Source organism: Jaculus jaculus, chromosome 10, assembly GCF_020740685.1.
Source record: "Jaculus jaculus isolate mJacJac1 chromosome 10, mJacJac1.mat.Y.cur, whole genome shotgun sequence".
Classification (NCBI taxonomy): Eukaryota; Metazoa; Chordata; class Mammalia; order Rodentia; family Dipodidae; genus Jaculus; species Jaculus jaculus.
The window spans coordinates 82161074-82181798 of NC_059111.1; positions in this window are offsets into that span (position 1 = coordinate 82161074).

Here is a 20725-nt window from a genome sequence, read left to right on the forward strand (position 1 = left end):
TGGAAAAACAAGAACCCTTCTACACTGCTGGTGGGAATGCAACCTGGTCCAGCTGTTGTGGAAAGCAGTGTGGAGGTTCCTAAAACAGCTAAAGATCTACCATATGACCCAGCTATAGCACTCCTAGGCATATATCCGAAGGAATCATCTCATTTCCTTAGAAGTACGTGCTCAACCATGTTTATTGCTGCTCAATTTATAATAGCTGGGAAATGGAACCAGCCTAGATGTCCCTCAACTGATGAGTGGATAATGAAGATGTGGCACATTTATACAATGGAGTTCTACTCCACGGTAAAGAAAAATGAAGTTATGAAATTTGCAGAAAAATGGATGGACCTGGAAAGGATTATACTAAGTGCGGTAACCCAGGCCCAGAAAGCCAAGCGCCACATGCTCTCTCTCATATGTGCATCCTAGCTTCAGATGATTGGGCTTCTGCGTGAGAATGAAAATACTTAGTAGCAGAGGCCAGTAAGTTAAAAAGGAAACATAAAGGGAAGAGAAAGGAAGGGAGGAGGGTACTTGATAGGTTAGTGTTTTATATATGTAAGTACAATGATTGAGATGGGGAGGTAATATGATGGAGAATGGAATTTCAAAGGGGAAAGTGGGGTGGGGGGAGAGAGGGAATTACCATGGGATATTTTTTTATAATCATGGAAAATGCTAATAAGAATTTTTAAAAAATCAAGCTGGGGGTGGGGGCTGGTGAGATGGGTTAGCAGTTATAATGCTTGCCTACGAAGCCTAAGGACCAGAGTTCATTTTCCCAGCGCCCACATAAAGCCAGATGCACAAAGTGGGAGTTTGTGTGCAGCAGTTGGAAGCCCTGGCATACCCATTCTCTCTGTCTGTCTGTTTGTCTGTCTGTCTGTGCTTACAAATATATATATTGAGGCCAGCCTACTCCAGGCAGTCTGGGTTACATATCAATACTTTTTTGTATAAATAAATAAATACCTAGATTTGATTCCCCACTACCCACATAAGTCAGATGTACAAGGTGGCACATACATCAGTGTCTGGAGTTCCTTTGCAGTGTCTAGAGCTCTTGACATACCCATTCTTCTCTCTCTCTGTGTCTCATCTGCTTCTTTCTCTCTCTCAAGTAATTAAATAAATGAATAACGTTTTTTATAAGTAAGTAAACAAAAGGGCTAGGGAGATGGCTACTTAGTAAAATGCTGTCTTGCAAACTTGAGGAACTGAGTTCAATCCCCAGAACCAATGTAACAAAAGCTGGGCACTGCGGCATGTACTAACAGACCCAGTGTTGAAGAGTCTGAGGCAGGCAGATCCCTGGGGCTTGTTGGCCATGTAGCCTCCTTGGTGAACTCCAGGCCAGTGAGGGATTCTGTCTCAAAAGAAAGTGGACAGTGTATGAGGACCGACACCTGAATTTGCTCTCTGGCACATATACCTGCAGGCTCATGAACACACATGCACACACACAAACCCCCCACACAAATAAACAGTAAAATATTCCAATATGAAATATGCATTTAGTTGAACCAAATGTGTTTTCTATGTCATGGTTTTGACTTTTCACAGTAAATTCATGGTTTATAAGATATTAGAAATAGATTTGAGATATAGAAAACATGTGTATAAGCTGCATTTTATAGGACAACTTTTGGAGAGTTCCTAAATGGTCAAGGACTACCACCTAAAAGCTGGTGAAATATATAAATTTAGTAAAATGTAGATAATCCTCTTGTGTTGGAGGGCCAGTGAGTTATGAGAGTGTATTAAATTGTTGGAGATGTACATTAATTTTTTTTTGATTTTTCTTTTTAATATTTTTTACTTTTATTTATTTATTTGGGAGAGAGAGGCAGAGAGAGAGAGAATGGGCATTCCAGGGCCTCTAGCCACTGTAAAGGAACTCCAGACACGTGCCACCTTGTTCATCTGGCTTACAAGGGTACTGGGGAATCAAACCTGGGTTCTTAGGCTTTTCAGGCAAATGTTCTAACCACTAAGCCATCTCTCCAGCCCTAAATGCACGTTTTGAAGTCAATCCTGGGGTAAATCCTGACTCTGTTATTTGTGAGGTATGGTTGGTACCAAGAAAGTTCCTTTAGTCTGTGATTTGGGGTTCCTTGTCTATAAAAGCAGTCATGATTATGCAATAAAGGATTCTTGCACTAGCTAACCTACAAAACATGGCTTAATTGGCATTTGGAAAATACTGGTTTATTTTTTTCCCTTAAAGACATAAAAACATGATGTACCCATATAAAATATATTGTTAATAAAAAAATTTTTAAAAAAACCTTTGACTAGAAAGTTTAGACACAGTAGAGCTTTTCAGTATGACATGTTAATTGTTGCCCACAAGAGTATTTTCTAATATTAGAGGATGATATTACAGTGGGCTTATTATGCAGTGAAAGATGATCTCACAGCTACAGCATTAACTGAACTAATAGCCCCTTCCTTTTCTCCCCTTCCTTTTCCCTTCTCTCCTCTCCTCTCCTCTCCAATCCCCTGTCCTTTCTTCTTCCTTTCCCTCTTTCTTTTCTCTCCCCTTTCCCTCTCTTTCAAGTATGCATTTCTAAGTAATGCATAATTCAAATCAGTAAGGAAAGGAGAGTGACAGCTTTCAGTCAACTTTTTGGCCTTCCATATTTATTAATTCTCCCCTTTAAATCTTTTCTAAAATGGCAGAAAACAAAGCAAGGTTAAATCCACAGAGAAAAAGAGAAGCCAGTGGAAGATGACAGGCTCCAGCTGCCAGTGACGCTGTTTATAGAAGATAGAAGGCCACACGGGAAGCAAGTTACAGGAAGCCTTTGGACTTGGGGTAGATATTGGTGAGGATGTGTGAAAGTCTGCAGGCAGAGCTGGGCACTCTGAAGGCCCCTTCTGCCTGTGGCAAGGCTAGAGAACTACCTTCTCCTCTGTCCTCCTTCACTGAAGGAGGAAATTGATGAATTCTCTAGAGAAAATGAAACTGAGAAGACACTCATTAGTCTGGAGTAAAACCTGAGAATCAGCATATGGATTAAAAAAAAAAAAAAAGCTTAACTCCACTCACTTCCTCTTTCTGGACCCAGGAGCCAGGCATAAACCTGCCAGGCAGAAGGGAACAGAGGGAACAATGAGAGAGGGGGGAGATAGGAGGCAACGGCAGGGAAAATACCTTTTGTTCCTGACATTGGATGTCCTGTCACCCATGTTACGGTCAAGACAGTCCTTCACAATTGTCCTCCAGTGCACAGTGTTCAAGGAAGTTTTTTTTTTTTTTTTTTTTTTTTGTTGTTGTTGTTTTTAATGGCCTTAAATTTACTAAGAATGAATGTCCAAGAACTATTTTTTACATTATTTACATTTTAAAGGGAACTTAGATGGAAAAGATGTTGGGTGGCGCAGAAGAGAGAAGAAGCAGAGATCATAGGGACTGTAGATGGCAAATCTGCTCATTTTGTCTTCAGAGATATAGGCCTGGCACTTTTTCATGGAAGGAGAATAACAAGAAATCACAGAAGAGAAGCATCAGAGAATTTAAATAGTATTTAGAAATTAAACTAGGACAAAAATTTTCAATGGGGATTTTTAAGGTCAAGGGTCATATTTAGAAATTAGGTGGCAATTGGAAGAAAATAGTAAATGAAAGACAATGATGGTATAATGGAGGACTTGGGTTAGCAAGGGAGGGAGGGAGGAAGAGAGAGAGAGAGAGAAGAAAGATGAGTAAACTATCAATTAAAAACAAGAATGTGTCCTTTGCTAGTGTGGTGGCACACACCTGTAGTGTTAGTGTTCTTAAAGGTCTACCTGGACATAGAGATATACATTTTTTATTTTTGTCAAAATTTAATGAAATAGTGGCTGGAGAGATGGCTTAGTGGTTAAGTGCTTGCCTGTGAAACCTAAGGACCCCGGTTCAAGGCTCAAATCCCCAGGACCCATGTTAGCCAGATGCACAAGGGGGCGCACGCATCTGGAATTCGTCTGCAGTGGCTGGAAGCCCTGGTGTGCCCATTCTCTCTCTCTCTGCCTCTTTCTCTGTCTGTCGCTTTCAAATGAATAAATAAAAAAAATTAATGAAATAGTTACATTTTATAGTAAAAAGATCCACTGATAGTCTCATGTTATGTATTTTGAATAACATCATAATAAAATGCCTGCCTACTTTCAGGACACTTGGACTAAGATATATAATGAAATATTGTCAAGAGAAAACTAGGTCACATGTAAACAATTAGGAATTGGAATGCATCAGACCCTCTGGAAGCTAGACAAAAGCCCAACAATTCCTTTAACGTTCTGAGAGACATAATATTCAGCATAGAAAATTTTAACTTAAACTGTCAATCAAGTATGAAAGTAGAATGAGGATATTTTTATACAATGAAAGAAAATACAGAGAAAAATCAACCCCCACCAAATCAGATATTCAGAAACACAGAGGCTCCCAAGATCTCAACACTGAAGCAGACCTAAAATGAACCCAACATGGCTCGGGGAAATTTGTGGAAGAGGGGGCGGAAAGAATGTCAGAGCCACACGTTGGGTCATGATAAACAGAAACATTGCCTCCTACCCAAAACTGATGGCTAACCCCACAATGCATGACCTATATATCCCAACAAGGAGGGTCCTTGTGGAGGGGGGAGGACAGGAAGGAGGCTAACAATGGTACCAGCTTGACTGTATTCACTGAGTACAAAAATTAAAAAAAATAACTTCTTATGTCCTCTTTTTAAAGATGTTAGTAAAATACATGCTTTTCAACAGAAAGAATGAAATTGAACAGAATATTCAACATAGGAATATCAGAATGGGAGTGGCAGGGCCACAGCCTTGCAAATGGGGAGAATGCTCCTGAGATTTTTATCTAAGGCTGTAACCTTATAAAGCACATTTGGGAATGTTCAGTAATGTGTGATGGAATTAGAAATGTTTCCTGAGATTAAAAAACTATGGATTTATTTTTTAAATTTTTTTTGTTTATTATTTTTATTAATTATTTGAGAGCAACAGACAGAGAGAGAAAGAGGCAGAGAGAAAGAGAGAGAGAGAGAGAGAAGGAATGGGTGCACCAGGGCATCCAGCCACTACAAACAAATTCCAGGCGCATACACCCCCTTGTGCATCTGGCTAACATGGGTCCTGGGTAATGGAGCCTCAAACTGGGGTCCTTAGGCTTCACAGGCAAAAGCTTAACTGCTAAGCCATCTCTCCAGCCCTGGATGTTTTATAGAGAAACTAATTAATGCATATTGCTTATACTGTATTTGTGTAGTCACAATCATCTCTGTGTTTTGTATAATTTATAATCCCATCCACTCTGGCAATGTACAATTACTGAACATCTAGTGCATAGCACTACATAGTGTCTTTCTTAGAAGGCACTAAACTAAGAATGTAAGACAGACACATACATGGAAAATAAAATGAAACAAATCCCCAAGTGTGATCCCTGCCTTCTTGCCATTAGGGAACTCAGGTCAGAAGAAAGAGGAGGAGGGGGAGGAGAGGCAAATGTGAACAGCTATGTCTTTAATTTTTAATGCCATCAGCTCCTGAAAGGTAATAATCAAAGCAAGACTCTGTGTCTGACAAGGAGAAAAGATCAAGTTTGCCTGGCAGGGCCAGTTGCAAGGAGCAGAATATTACAGAATACACTATCTGATGCTAATCTTGATGAATTTGAGCATCAAAATAATTAAAAACTTTGGAATTTTAAAAATTTTTCATAATAAGATCAGGCAATATTTCTATTTGAAAAAGTGAAAATAGAACTTCAGAAATGTTATTGTTGATGACTTTCAGGACTCAGGGTTATCCACTAGTGAGGCAGGCTAGCCAGCTGCAATCTGAAGTTGTTGAGGTTGCTGTGAGATAAAATGTAATTCAGGATTGGAAGGTAGACAGGAACCTAGGGGAGAGAAGTGGTTGGGGGATGACCCCAGGTATGGAGGACTTGGAAAGGGAAACTGCAAACATTGATCTTGTAGTGGGGAGATACATTTCTTCTGTAATGCTAATCATCAGTTATAATGTATATTTTGTATTTTTTAAAATATTTTATTTATTTGAGGGAGATAAAGGGAGAGAATGGGTACATCAGGGCCTCTAGCAGCTGCAAATGAATTCCAAACTCATGTGTCACCCTGTGCATCTGGCTTATCCTGGGGAGTCAAACCTGGGTCCTATGGCTTTGCAGGCAAATACCTTAACCACTAAGCAATCTAGCCAGCCCTACTTTTTATGTTTCTATGTTATACATATATATGTATGTGTCTGTGTGCTGGTGCCGGTGTGTATGCATATGTATGTCAAGGCTAGAGGACATACTTTCTTCTTTGAAACACTATGAGATTTTCTTTTCTTTTCTTTTTTTTTTTTTTTTTGATAACTTGATTGGATGGTTTTCAGGAATGAACTTTGTACATGACCACAAGTGACATGAAAATGCCTCCTCACTGTGAGGTCAGAAAGTCCTACTCATGGGTACCGAGTGCCCATTCACCTTCTTAGTGGTTCTCTAAAATTGTACAACCAGCCATCCATTGAAAGTGATGGGAAAGAAAAGCAGAAAATAATCTTGTACCTAGAGGAAGCAAGAAAGACCTTACTCTGTTTCCTCTGAATTGAAGGTGAATTCATGCTCTAAGCAGAGTTAGTAAACAGTGCTATGGTAAGTATTTGGGAGAGTGGCGAGTTTGGCTACCTAAGTAGGGGTTTATGAAAGACAACAAGAACAAAGTGGTTAGCCATGCTTTGAAAGTAGGAATACTTCAATTTGTGACTTGTTTTCTTCTCCTGCAAAGAGTAAGAGGTGAGAAGATTTTAGCGCAATATCAGAGTAGGATATATTAAATAAATGGGACAGAAGACCAAGTAGATACTTAGTGTGGTGGCTCAAGCTCATAATCTCAGCTTTTGAGAGGTGGAGGCAGAAGGATGTGGAGTACAAGGGCATCTTTGGCCACATAAAGTGCTGAACATGAACTGTGGATCCCAGAAAAAAAAAAATAATAAAAGAAAGAAAAAACGCCACACTTACATCAAACATCCTACAAGCCTGCATGATTAGAGCTTCAATAATTGTGAGGACCTAGAAAATTTCAGTTCCAGAACCAAATGATATTGGAGTATCTTTTATGTCCTACATAGTCATTTATTACTGACCTCTGTGTGTGACCTAACATCCTTGTGATTATTAGGAAGTCCTTTTGTAATGCATACGTAGATTCTAGATTCTACCAACCAAAAGGCAGATAATATCATCAGATAGCATCTGTGCCCTATAGCAATGATTTCTCTGAGTTGCTGTTATCTGCTGTGATGGTTTGTATCAATTGCCCACTTGTTATAACCTAGAATCCACTAGGAAGTAAGCCTCTGGGCATGTGTACCAGGATTTATCTTGATTATGCTAAGTAGGGTGGACAGACACACCTTTACTGTGGTCAGCACAATGCGTTCCATAGGCTGGGGTTCTGAACTACGTAAAAAGAGAGAGAGCGAGCGAGCACTGAGCTGAGCAGCAGCACTCATCACTCTCTGCTTCCTCACTGTGGACTGAACGTGACCAGCTCTCCCTCGAACGCCTGCCACCATATCTTCCCTCACATGATGGGCTATAACCTCAAACTGTAAGAAGAAATGGACCCTGCTTTCCTCAAGTTTCTTCTTGTCGGATATTTGGTCATAACAATGACAAATTAAGTAATAATCATGTAGAAACACCAGGTTTTCACCAATATGTTAAAAACACATTTGAGGGCTGGAGAGATGGCTTAGTGGTTAAGCGCTTGCCTGTGAAGCCTAAGGACCCCGGTTCGAGGTTCGATTCCCCAGGTCCCACGTTAGCCAGATGCACAAGGGGGGCGCACGCGTCTGGAGTTCGTTTGCAGAGGCTGGAAGCCCTGGCGCGCCCATTCTCTCTCTCTCCCTCTATCTGTCTTTCTCTCTGTGTCTGTTGCTCTCAAATAAATAAATAAAAAATGAACAACAACAACAAAAAAAAAACACATTTGATTTATGATTTGTGGTTCTGTTGCTTCATGAAGTTGATACCATGTTGGAGCATAAACTTCTGGGTAACCTACAGCTGTGCTCCTGGGTCCAGAAAAAAAAAAAAAAATTCTCTTTTACTCCCTTTGAGGTGAGATCGCTCTTTCTTTCTTTCTTTCTTTCTTTCTTTCTTTCTTTCTTTCTTTCTTTATTTATTTATTTATTTATTTATTTATTTTGGTACTAACAGGAGTTATTCTTTGATTCATTATATACAACAGTTCTTTACCAATTAATTCATTCTTTCTTTTTCTCAACCAATTGTGCAACTTTACACTGCTTAATAACAAAGAGAACTAGGTGTAAATGTGATAGAATTCATTAAAAAGAACTTTAAGTGACTACATAAATTTTTGAATTTGTTTTTAAACTATTGTATATTTTAAGTTATTGTAAAGTTACAAAATTATTAATATAGAATTCTGCTATACTTGCAGTAGCCATGATTCTTCAGCAAAGCAGAGTATCTATATCTATAGCTACTGATCTACACACACACACACACACACACACACACACACACACACACACACATACACACACACACACATTTCCAATATACATCACATCTACATCTACCTATTTGTACATGATGGGGATTGATTCTTGAGTTTATGGAGACTAAAATGTCTTCCATCTGATGTCAGCAAGCTGGAGAATCAGGAAAAATTCAACCTGAGCACAAAGACCAGCTGGGATTTTCTCTCCTACTGGCTGGAGACAAGAAAGCACTCAGTTCTTTGGAGGTTCTGATGATCAGGTGGGCCTATTGCTTTGGGGACAGAGGGAGTCCTTACAAGTGGTGAGGTCATGTGACAGAGTAAAACCACTCACTTCATGATCAAGACGAAGGAAAGCATAGAGAAGGGAGCCAGGGATCTACATTCCCCTGAGAAACATGCCCTCAATGACCTAACAGTCTCCCAATAAGCTCTCTTAACTGTTCCAACTTCTCTCAAATAGCACCCCAATGGGTATGAGTCCATTAACAAATGTGAATTTGGGGGACATCAAAGATCCCAATATAAGATGAGAACCAGGCAGGGCACACTGATAAAGCCAAACACTCCATGGACAGTGTCTGGGCACACTGTGATGAGATGTTAACTCTAAAGGTTTTGGGAGACTTTATTGGTTGTGACTCTCTCAGGCTAGCTGACTATTCCTCATAGCTTTCTGAGATCTCTACTGAAGCCTTAGACTTAGTCCCACACGATGCTCAAGGCAGTTCTGTATAAAACAGGGTGTCCGTCTCTTTTTTTCAAAGGGAAGTCTTTAAACAAATTTTCATTTTTATGTCCTTGAACCTGTGAGTCTTTACATTTCTTTAAGGAAGACTTCCTTTGTCCTGGTGCAAAACATTGGACTTCTTTTTATGAACCCTGACAACTGCCTCTTCTTTCCATGTGCTTGTTTCCTGGCTAAGCTGCAAAGTTGTCATATCTATTTCTTCTGCTAATCTTTGTAAATCTGTCTAAAAATAGGCAGTAACAATCTTGTCAAGGGCCTGAGTACTGTGCTGCCTTTGAAATTTTATCTTCTAGATTAAACTATTACTCACTGTTGTATGTGTACATATGTAGTGTGCACATATATATTTATATCATATACATGTGGGTGTGTGTGTGTTTGCTGGAGCACGTGCATATGTGGGTGCATATGTGTGGAGGCCACAGGACAAACCTGAGTGCTGTTCTCAGGGGTACTGTCTACCTCTCATTGAGATAGGATCTCTCATTGGCCTTGAGTTCACCAGTTAGGATAAATTAGCTATCCAGAGAGCTGCATTCATCTATCCACCATGGCAGCAGAAGTGAGAGGTTTCTGGTCACACTGCATCCATGGTCAGGAAAGGGAAAGAGAGAAAGAAAAAGAAAGAACAGGAAATGATGACAAGGCCTTAAATCCTCAAGGCCCACCCCAGTAATTGACTTCCTCTACTCAGGCACCACCTGTTAATGGTTCCACAACCTTCCCAAACAGATTTGTCTGCTGGGGGACCAGTTGTTCAAACTCATGAGTCTACGTAGGACATTTCACATTCAAACCACAACACTTGCCAGCTCCCTAAGAGGAGACTGGATCTATTTTTTGCTCACCTGTACCTTCCCAATGTGTTCTCAATGTGTTAACATCATAGGATGTTATTTAACCTCTAAAATTTGCTCCTACTTGGCTAAATAAATTACATAAGCATAAGAAATTTTCTTATCCTACCAGTAGGTGTTTATCATGTGTCTCTCCTTCCCTCGTTTTTTAAGCCCAGATGGGGAAAGCACCCCTACCACTGTCTAGTGTGAGAGGAACAGAACTTATTTATTTTGTAGGCACTCCTTGACAGGGAACAACCATTTGGATGAATTTTTAAAATGTCTTTCACACTGAGCCAGACTACACAATGGTTTCTTCAATCCCTAAAGTAAACATGGTAGCAACCCAGGCAATCTGAGATTTCTAAACAAAATGACACTGTGGCCCTTGCACAGCTCTCTCCCGTCCCAAGTGGAAGAGCACTTACAGCTTCTTTTATTCTTCCCAGAGGGTGTAACTGCTATACTCCTTCTTAATTCTGTCAGATGTAGCAGCACATAAAGGGGAAATCCCAGCCAAATTGGCCTGGTGAAGTAAAGACAATGCCAGCAGAGAAACATTCATATCAAAAGAGATTTTAGTTCCTATTATTTCTTAATGGCAATATATTATTTAGACTGTGGCTACTGTTTCCAAAGTTCCATTTAGGTACAAATGTTAATAATCTTAGAGACATAACAACCCTATAAAAGGGCTGGAGGGTTGGCTTAGCGGTTAAGGCACCTGCCTGCAAAGCCAAAGGACCCAGGTTCAGTTCCCTAGGACCCACATTAACCAGATGCACAAGGGGGTGCACGCATCTGGAGTTTGTTTTCAGTGGCTAGAGGCCCTGGTGTACCTATTCTCTCTCTCTCTCTCTCTCTCTCTCTCTCTCTCTCTCTCTCTCTCCCTTTTTGTCTCTTTCTGTCAAATAAATAAATCAATCAATAAAAATAAATCCTATAAAATAAACACCCTGGACACACTCGTTTTATGTAAGTTTTTTTTTTTTTTCTATGAAAATACATATTAGTTTGTTTGGGCTGCCATCACAAAGTATTGCAAGCTAAGTGACTTACACAACTGAAATATATGATCTCACAGTGCTAGGGGACTAGAAGTCTGAGATCAAGATGTCAAGTATGGTCGCTGCTTCTCTCCAATATTCTGGTAGTCTCAGACATTCTTAGCATATGCATGACATTCTCCTTGGCTTCACATTATCTTTCCTTTGAATGCCTGTGAATTTTGCCCTTTTTATGACACTTGTCAGATTGGATTAGAGCCTAACTTAATGACTTCATTTTAACTTGATAACCACTAAAAAGAATCCCTGTTCCAAATAAGGTCAGGTTTTCAGGTTTGGGGAGATAAGATTCCAATTTATCTTTGATGGGTAGAGTGCAGGGATTCAATACATAACCTACCCCCAGCTGCAGTCTGCATGCATGGAGGTTTCATGAAAGCACATACTGGCCAGTGACTGTAAGCTAAGAATGAATATGAGACAGGAGAAGCTCAGCCAGCAAGAGCCTCTATTCAAACAAAGGGAGAATTATACCCAGAGAAAACACAGAGCTTTGGGCTTCCCAGTTTCACTCATGCTCACAGTACCCAGAACCAAATGTTCCAATGTCCAGAAACAAGGAACACACTATCACTTTAATCTTATGAAGTTAGATCACATAATCATGAGTGGAGGAACTAAACAATATGGACATAGTTTAATGAAATCAAATGTCATTTAGCTATTTAAGAAGGTTTTTTAAAAAAGAAATTATAACTCTGATTCATCATGGGAAATAGACATGAAAATGTTCTAACTAGTTGAAATCATATACATTGTGCAATATTATAGCCACACTTTTTTTTATGTTTTCCAGGTGTATGTGTATGCAGTGTGCATATAAATATATATTTGAAAGTGGATGAATAAATCTCTGTGTGTATATGTGGAAGCCGTAGGTTGACACTGAATGTCTTATGCTATCATTCTCCATGTTACCTTTCTAAAAAGTTTATTTGCATGCAAAGAGAGAGAATGAGAAGAGAGGGAGAGAGAGAGAGAGAGAGAGAAGGAACACAACAGGACCTATAACCACTGCAACCAAAATTTACATGCATGTCCCAGTTTGTGCAGCTGGCTTTACCTGGATACTGGGGAAATGAACCTGCGTCCTTAGGCTTTGCAGGCAAGTACCTGAAACACTAAGCTATTTCTCCAGCCTTATGTTACCTTTTAGATAGGATCTCTTACCAAACCCAGAGCTCACCACTTATGTTAGACAAGCTATCCAGTAAACTCTACGGATCCTCCTCTCTCTACCTTCCCAGTGCTGTGATTACAGGTGTGCATCACTATACCCAGCTTTTATATATAGATGCTGAGGAACCAAACTCAGGTCCTTATTCTTGCATTGCAAGAACTTTACCCACTGAGTAATCTTCCCAGTCCTACAGGCCCATGTATTTTTACAAGGTCCACCCTGTGAGTGATGATTTTTTTTCTTTTGAGCATGTGAAACTTGGGATATTGTTTGTGCTCCCTGCAAAAAATTTTACCTATCTATAGGCAAGAAATATACTCTTGTCTTGTGTTTTTTTGTTTGTTTGTTTGTTTTCACCAAGGACCACAGGTATTAGGATATACTATGGCTTCAATAAATATTTGTTTATTATAGTGAATAGCATTGTAATGACTTCCTTTATTATTTGGTCAAATGCTCATTCAATCATTTATAACTAATAATTATTGTTCTCAAATCTTGTGGTGTGGATATTAAGGGTTTTCCCCAAACACTCATGTGTTGAAAGTTTGGTCTCCATTTAGTGGCACTATTTGGGGTGGCTCTATAAACTTTGGCAGGTAGGACTAGGCTGAAGGAACTAGGTTCTGTATGAAGGGCCTTGAGAGAATACTATTCTTGGCCCCTTCCTGTAAAGCCCTCTGTGTCCTGTCTGTCAGGATGTAAATAGCTTTCCTCAACCACCTGCTTCCACTGCCATAAGATTTTTGCCAAGTTCAAGGACCAAGTGATCACAGTGAACATTCTGAAACTATAAGCCAAAGCAGTTCTCCCTCTATTAAGTAGCTTGTGTCAGTTACTTTGGTGTTACAGTGAAATAAAAATAACTAATATGAGAAATATAAATTAATTCTAAGGCTGCAGAGATGGCTTAGTGATTAAGGTGCTTGCCTGCTGAGTCTAAGGCCCCAGGTTTAATTCCCCGGTACCCACGTAAGCCAGATGCACAAGGTGGCACATGTGTCTAGAATTTATTAGTGGTGGCTAGAGGCCCTGACATTCCCATTCTCTCAATCTCTGTCTGCCTTTTCCTGTCTCTCTCTATCTCTCTCACCTTCCCACTCTCTCAAATAAATAAATAAAACAAAAAAGAAAATTCTAAAGAGGTTACAATGATGAAGTTAAAACATACACACACACACACACACACACATGCACACATTATTTCTTTCAAGGTAGGGTCTCACTCTAGCCCAGGCTGACCTGGAACTCACTTTATAGTTCCAGGCTGGCCTCAAACTCATGGCAATCCTCCTACCTCTGCCTCCAAGGTGCTGGGATTAAAGATGTGCATTAGCATGATTGACTGAAGGTAATGAATGTAATGAATACAAAAATCCGGAAAAAACATTAGAACACTTTAATGACCAGACATTAATAAGATTTTATTCTTTTACAGCTTTAAGCTGTATATTTAATTTCCATGACATGTAACATGATTTTCTAGAGCTAGAACAGGAAGTTAATTTATGTTTTCCCATGATATGACTAATTATATTTGTGTAGGAAATTAGGCATTTTTCTTCTGCTTAAACATCACAATCAATATAGAATTTTTGTGACCACAAAAGATGTAAGGATTTTTTTTTTTTCTCCATTAGCAAGCAGGCAATCAATTCTGCAGCAAACACCAGCTGAGTGTTCTCCAATTCAATTCTGACATTCACAATCTGGAGATAATGTCTGAACCCAAAGGATCTGAGACCCAAAGATTCCACTCCTCACTTGATGCCAGTCAAAATCCCAAGTTATTTCACCTGTGCTTTGGGCTCATTCACTGTAACTAAGCTTCCCACCACTCTGTCCTTAGGTTTGCATAATCTTCTGAAGCAACTGTTGCAGTCAGATTTATATCACTGGGATGAACCTCCAGACCAAGCACAGTTTATAGGAGGAATGGAATTCATTTTTGGCTTATAGATCCTGGGGAAGTCCCATAATGGCAGAAGAAGCTGGCCACCTTTCACAGGTCCATGCAGAGAGTAATACCACCAGCAGCACCATAAGCAATTATATCCCAGGAACCCCAGGCAGGGCTCAAACACTCTGCATTCCTGGCTGGAATTAAGATCCACCCCCCAGTAACACCTTAGGGCTGGATCCCAGGCTCCACCCACAGTGACACCTTCTCCAGCCAGGAAGTTGGAGACCTGTTACAAACTTTAATAACTCCTGAAGCTATTGTGGGACATCCATTCAAACTAACACAGCAACTCACTGAGCTCAAGGAAACACAATGAACAGTTTGTAGTAAAGGCTATTGTAAAGGGCAGATGAAGAGAGGCAGAGGCAGGTATGTACCTAGGGATGTGCTGTTTCCATGCCTGCTCCATGCATAGCTCTAGCGACTTCCTTGTTCCACAATCTAGAGGTTTAGTAATCTTGATCCTTTGGTGTTTTCATGGAGACTGCATTGCATAGGTGTGTCAGAAGCTTGGGTAAACCTGCTAAAACATGATTGGACAAAAAGGGAATAATACTATGGCATCTCTATGCAATATTCCTTCTTCACAGGTATGGAGCAGGACCCTTTCTGAAATGAAAGCCTAATTTATGCTATTAGACAAAGTTGGTCAGAGAAATTCCTTATGGCCAGTTCCAAACAAAACTTAGAGGGAAAATTAGAACATTATATACATAATTTTATTTATTCATTTAAGAGAGAAAGAGGGAGAGAGAGAAAATGGGTGGACTAGGGCCTCTAACCACTGCAAACGAATTCCAGACACATGTGTCACCTTGTGCATCTGGCTTATGTGGGTACTAGGGAATGGAACCTAGGTCCTTAGGCCTCACAGGTAAGCATTTTAATAGCTAACCCATCTCTCCAGCTCTAGAATATATTTTTAGTTTCTATGACCCAACTTGCTGAAGGACTGTTTGCTACAGTGCAGAACTTGAATGGTTGCGAAGGCTAAGGTGTTGAAAGTTTATTTGCCAGCCAGTTGTATTTCTGAGAGACCATGAAACCTTTAAGAGGCACAGCTTAACGGAAGGGATTTAGGTTTTTGAGGGCATGCACTTGAAAGGGATGTTGTAATTCTAGTTCATCTTTTGTCTCTTTTTGTTTCCAATTTTCCATGAGATTTTCCTGTCACATGTTTACAGCCATGATATATTACCTTACCATGGTTTCAAAAGCAACATGGGAAGAGACAATGGACAGATATCTCTGAAACCATGAGCCAAAATAAATCCTTCCCTCTTTTTAAGTTATTTATATTAGCATATTTAAGTTGTCTGATCACAGTAACAGAAAACTGACTAATACATACAGCTTTAATTTGTTTTTCAAGGTACAGCCTATCATTTTATTAATAACATAAAAGAAATTATTATTATAAGGCAGAGGCTGATAAGGAGAGAGAGAATGGGTGTGCCAGGGCTTCTGAGCCACTTCAAATGAATACCAGACACATGCATGACCTTGTGCATTTAGCTTTATGTGGGTACAGTGGAATTGAACCCTGGTCCTTTGGCTTTGCTGACAAGTGTCTTAACCACTAAGTAATCTCTCCAGGCCATGTCATATAATTTTTAATACAGGAAACAAAAACTAATATTTTGCCAAAAATTAACAGCATTTGTTCCTTTTAGCAGATGCTTTATTCAGCAACTAATTAATTTCAATCAATAACTTACAAGTCATCTAAAAATGATTATCAGGGATGACACAGGGTTTTGGTTTCTGTCTTAATCTGATTTCTTTTTTGTTTGTTTGTTTGTTGGAAGTAGGGTCTCACTATACTTTAGGCCGACCTGGAATTCACGATGTAATTTCAGGCTGGCCTCAAATTCATAGTGATCCTCTTACTTCAGCCTTCTGAATGCTGGAATTAAAGGCATGTGCCACCACACCCAGTAGGGAGAGAGAGAGAATGGGTGTGCCAAGGCCTCTCGCCACTGCTCACAAAGTCTAGATACATGTGTCACTTTGTGTATTGGGCTTTATGTGGGTACTGGGGTTTGAACATGGGTCTTTAGGTTTTGCGGACAAGTGCCTTAACTGCTGAGCCATTTCTTCAGCCCTTAACCTGATTTCTTGAAGGCAAGATGTGCTGTTCTGTTCAACTATCTTTCCAGATGTTTCATTGAGGATTTAACTCAAATTAAGGCTTAGACTTCAAGAAAATATCTATGGATGAATGTTGAACACTTAGGTAGAAGTAATAAATTCTTGTGTCCTATATAGTGGAGGGACACTAGTTCACAATCCACTTAGGTATTTTGAGACTTAAGTAGAAGAGAGGAACTCAAAGGATCCAATTACAAAGAAATAATAAGGAGATGTTAATACTAATTTTCTGATTTGATTAGCACACATTGTGTACATGTACTGAATGAAATATCAGACTATACCTCCTTAATATGCATAAGTATTATATGCTAATCAAAAAGTTGAAGGACACAGAAATGCTAGCCACCCTGATTTGATCATTACACATTATACCAAATGGCCACACTATGCCCTATAAATATATGTATATAAACATATGTAAATTAAAATAGCAATAAGAAAAAGTAAGATAAAATGCTGAGGGTTGAAAGTTAGTGGAAACCTAGTCTGAATTGTTCTCTGATAATTTTTAAGCAACATTGAAAGACCTTTTAGTATTTGGGTGAATTCTAACGCATTGTGTCATGTTTCTTCTTCCCAGTTCAGATTCCCAGACTCGTGGGCAGATGAAAGGTAGGCATTGGCCTATGCTGTGTCTGTGAGAAGCAAAGTGAGGATGCTAGCCTTGAAGGGCCCTTCCATTCTGCCCATGGCATGTGGCCATGGATGCATTAAAGTCCCAGTCTTGACAGTGATGGAGCAGTTCCCAGCGGGTCCAGGGGAGCTCCTGGCACCAAAGTTGTACCACAAGGGTGCCTGCTGCCAAGTTTCCTTTAGTAGTCAGTGGGAAATAGCAGAGGTTTTGTGTTTTGTGAAGCCAAGCCTGTTGTGTGAGGTTTGGAGCTTTATTCCTGAAACCTTAGCCCGAGGTCTGCTTGCCAGCCCTCCCAGCAATTTTGAGCTTTGACTATGATTTGAAGAAAGTCCTTTTCTGCTTCATCAGTCAGTCATCGTCTGTTAAGTGCAACTAAGAAGCCTGCCTTATGTTTCCTGTTTGGATGGGGATATCAGGAGGACTTCCAGATGGCATTTGTCCACAGGTTCCCTTGCCCCAAGGACATCTGAGTGTTCCTTTCCCGCTACACTTGGGGAAGGTACCAAGGGATGGGGAGAGCAATCCTCTTGATCCAAATCACTACTATAGGATGTGAACACGAGTGTGGTTATTAGTAAAGGCTAGTGAAAAACTCTATTAGTTAGCTTGGGCTGCTATAGTGAAATTCCACAGGCTGGGTGGCTAAACTAACAAATTTATTCACCCAAAGCTAGGCAGGTAGAAGTTTGAAGTGAAGGTTGTCAGTAGGTTTGGTTTCTTGTAAAAGAAAAACTTCTTTCTTTGGCTTACAACTGACTCTCTGACGGCTTTCTCTGCAGGAAGCCCGTGAGACCTTGGAGGGTCTGCATTTCTGTTTCTTAGACGGATATCATACAATGTGGAGGAGCTTGGTTTATACAGCCTGATCTCCACGTATGCAACAGAATAATACTCAGTAAAACAGCAATAAAACACACTACCAACACAAAAAAATGGATGAACCTTAAATAAATTTGGCTAAGTCATTGTTAACAAATACAAATGCCATATAAAATATGACATCCTCACAAAGGCAAATTACAGGACGATAAAATAGAGCTGTTGGTACCAGGGACTGGGAAAAACATAAATATGTATAGGAGGAAACCTAAGTGGGTTTGGGGGTGATGTACCTATTTAACAAATTAATTTAATTTGGGTGCTGCTTACATGATTGTGTCATTTGTCTAGCTTATATCATTGTACGCCAGCCAGTTTTTAAATATAAATTTTAAAAAGTGAATAAAAATTTTAAAAACCAGTAAAATTAAACAAAAACATGTCTGTGGGCTGAGGAGATGGCTGAGTGGCCAAAGGCACTGTTTTTTTATGACTAGCGATCATCCCCAGCATTCGTGCAAAGTCACGTGCAAAAGTGGTGCATGCATTTGCAGCTCTCACGCACATGTGCCAGGGAGAGGAAGAGCCAAGAGAATCCCGAAGTTCACTGGCCAGCCTCACTGGCCTACCCTGAGGCCAAGCAAGAGAATCCCTGTCTCAAGCAACAAGGGGAAAGGCAGACTGACATCTCAAGGTTGTCCTCTGACTTCTACATGCCTGTGTGTCATGGGCATGTGCGCGCGTGCACACACACACAATCTTTCCCCACCACTCTAGGTAACTATGGATTCATGGATTTTCTTCTTATTTAATGTGTTATTACCCATTTGGATCATATTTCTTTTAAAATTATTATGCATTCATAGGATGTTGTAAAAACAATACTCAGGAATCCTGTGAATGTGTCTCAGTTTTCATGAAAGTAACATCTTAGGTAATTATAATTGGATATTAAAGTGGGAAGTCACACTGGACTAATGTATGCGCATCTGTCTGGACCACTTTATCCTGTGTAGATTTATGCAAGGACAGCTGTAGCCATGATACAGAATTAGTTTAGTATAACGATATCCAGCCTGTGACACCTATAGAATTCTTATTACCCCTGTTGGCCTATCATTTATTGACTCTTGGTAACTGCTAATCTATAAGCTGTCACTGCACTTTTGCCATTTTGAGGATGCTATGTAAATGGAACTATATAGTATATAACCTTTTGAGACAGAATTTTCATTTTTTATCTTTCAAGGTAGGGTCTCACTGTACCCCAGACTGACCTGGAATTCACTTGGTAGTCCCAGGGTGGCCTCAAACTCATGATGATCCTCCTACCTCTGTTTCCCGAGTGCTGGGATTAAAGGCATGTGCCACTGTTCCTGGCTTGAGACAGAATTTTTATTCAGCATAGTGTCCTTGAGATGCATCGTCACAGTAGTTCCTCCCTTTTTCATGTTTGTTGATATTCCATGGTAAGATGTATCAGTGTTTCACTATTCATCTTCTGAGCTATTGAGGGACATTTTGGCTCTTTCTAGCTTTCAGCTATTGCAAACAAAACTACTCTTAATACTTACTTTCAAATTTTTGTGTTTGTTCTTGTTTCTCATGTTAAGCATGTTCCAAATTTGCCTAATAATAGCCCCATCAATGTAGTTCCAATATCTTATTTTCTAAAAATGTGTGGGATGATTTAAATACATGAAAACATTTAGAACACATTCTATGCATTTTTGGGCACTGCATATATTGTGTAACAATCACCACCAAAAACAAAACAAAGCAAAACAACAACAAAAACCACCCACAAATAGAATGGTCTTAATGTAGTAAGAAAATGCCCTTATGCATATATGTGTGTGTGTGTGTGTGTGTGTGTGTGTGTGTATACACATACATATATATACATATTGTCAACTGCTTTCTGTACTTCCAAGCAACTGCTGGTTTACTTTGTTCCTTCCTGTAGTTTGCCATGGTGTCTTTCTGATATTGTTACTGGAGCCCACAGCTATGCTATGAAGCTTGGCTCTGGGTTTCGGCCCTAACCCACATTAAGAAAAAAGTAAAATAAAAAAAAGTGAAGAAGAAAGACAATTTTTTTTTATATAAAAGGAAATAAATTTTATGTCCAGTTTTGACCAAGGCTGAGAAAAGAGAATTATTTTTTTTACTCTACCCCCGCCTGGCTGATATCAGTGGATACAACTTACAAGAAACTGAGATATCAGTTAGGCCATGTCCATAGAGAGATGGTGTTTTTTGTTTGTTTGTTTTTCTCTCTTTTTCTGGAAAATGAGTTTTTCTTCTGTACCAGGGTTCTGCTGCTGGCTAATTTTACTCCCAGGTGGTATTTACTATTTCCCTGAGGAATCCTAGATCATAGGACTCTGGTTATACTAGGTGCCTATTTGCCTTTTGATAACTCAAATCCTTGCAGTTGGCATAGTAACATGTTCAGAGTTCATTTTTTTCTGCCTCCAGTCTGCTGTACACTTTAGGGCAGGGAGGGAAAAAGATCAAATTAGGCTATGGCAATTGTACTGAGAAGGATTTTATTTGCTCAGTGCATTACCAGAAACAACTTACTAACTTTTTTGGGGGAATTTTAAACAAAAACCTTAACATATGTTTTGAAGTCAATACAGGAAAAAAAAATTGCATTCTTTCTGGTAGCTCTGACATCGTTTTTAAAAATTACTTTTATTTTAGAGACAGGGTGGGGGGAGAGAGAGAATTGGCCCAGGGCCTTAGCCACTGCAATCAGTCTCCAGAGGGTTGTGCCAC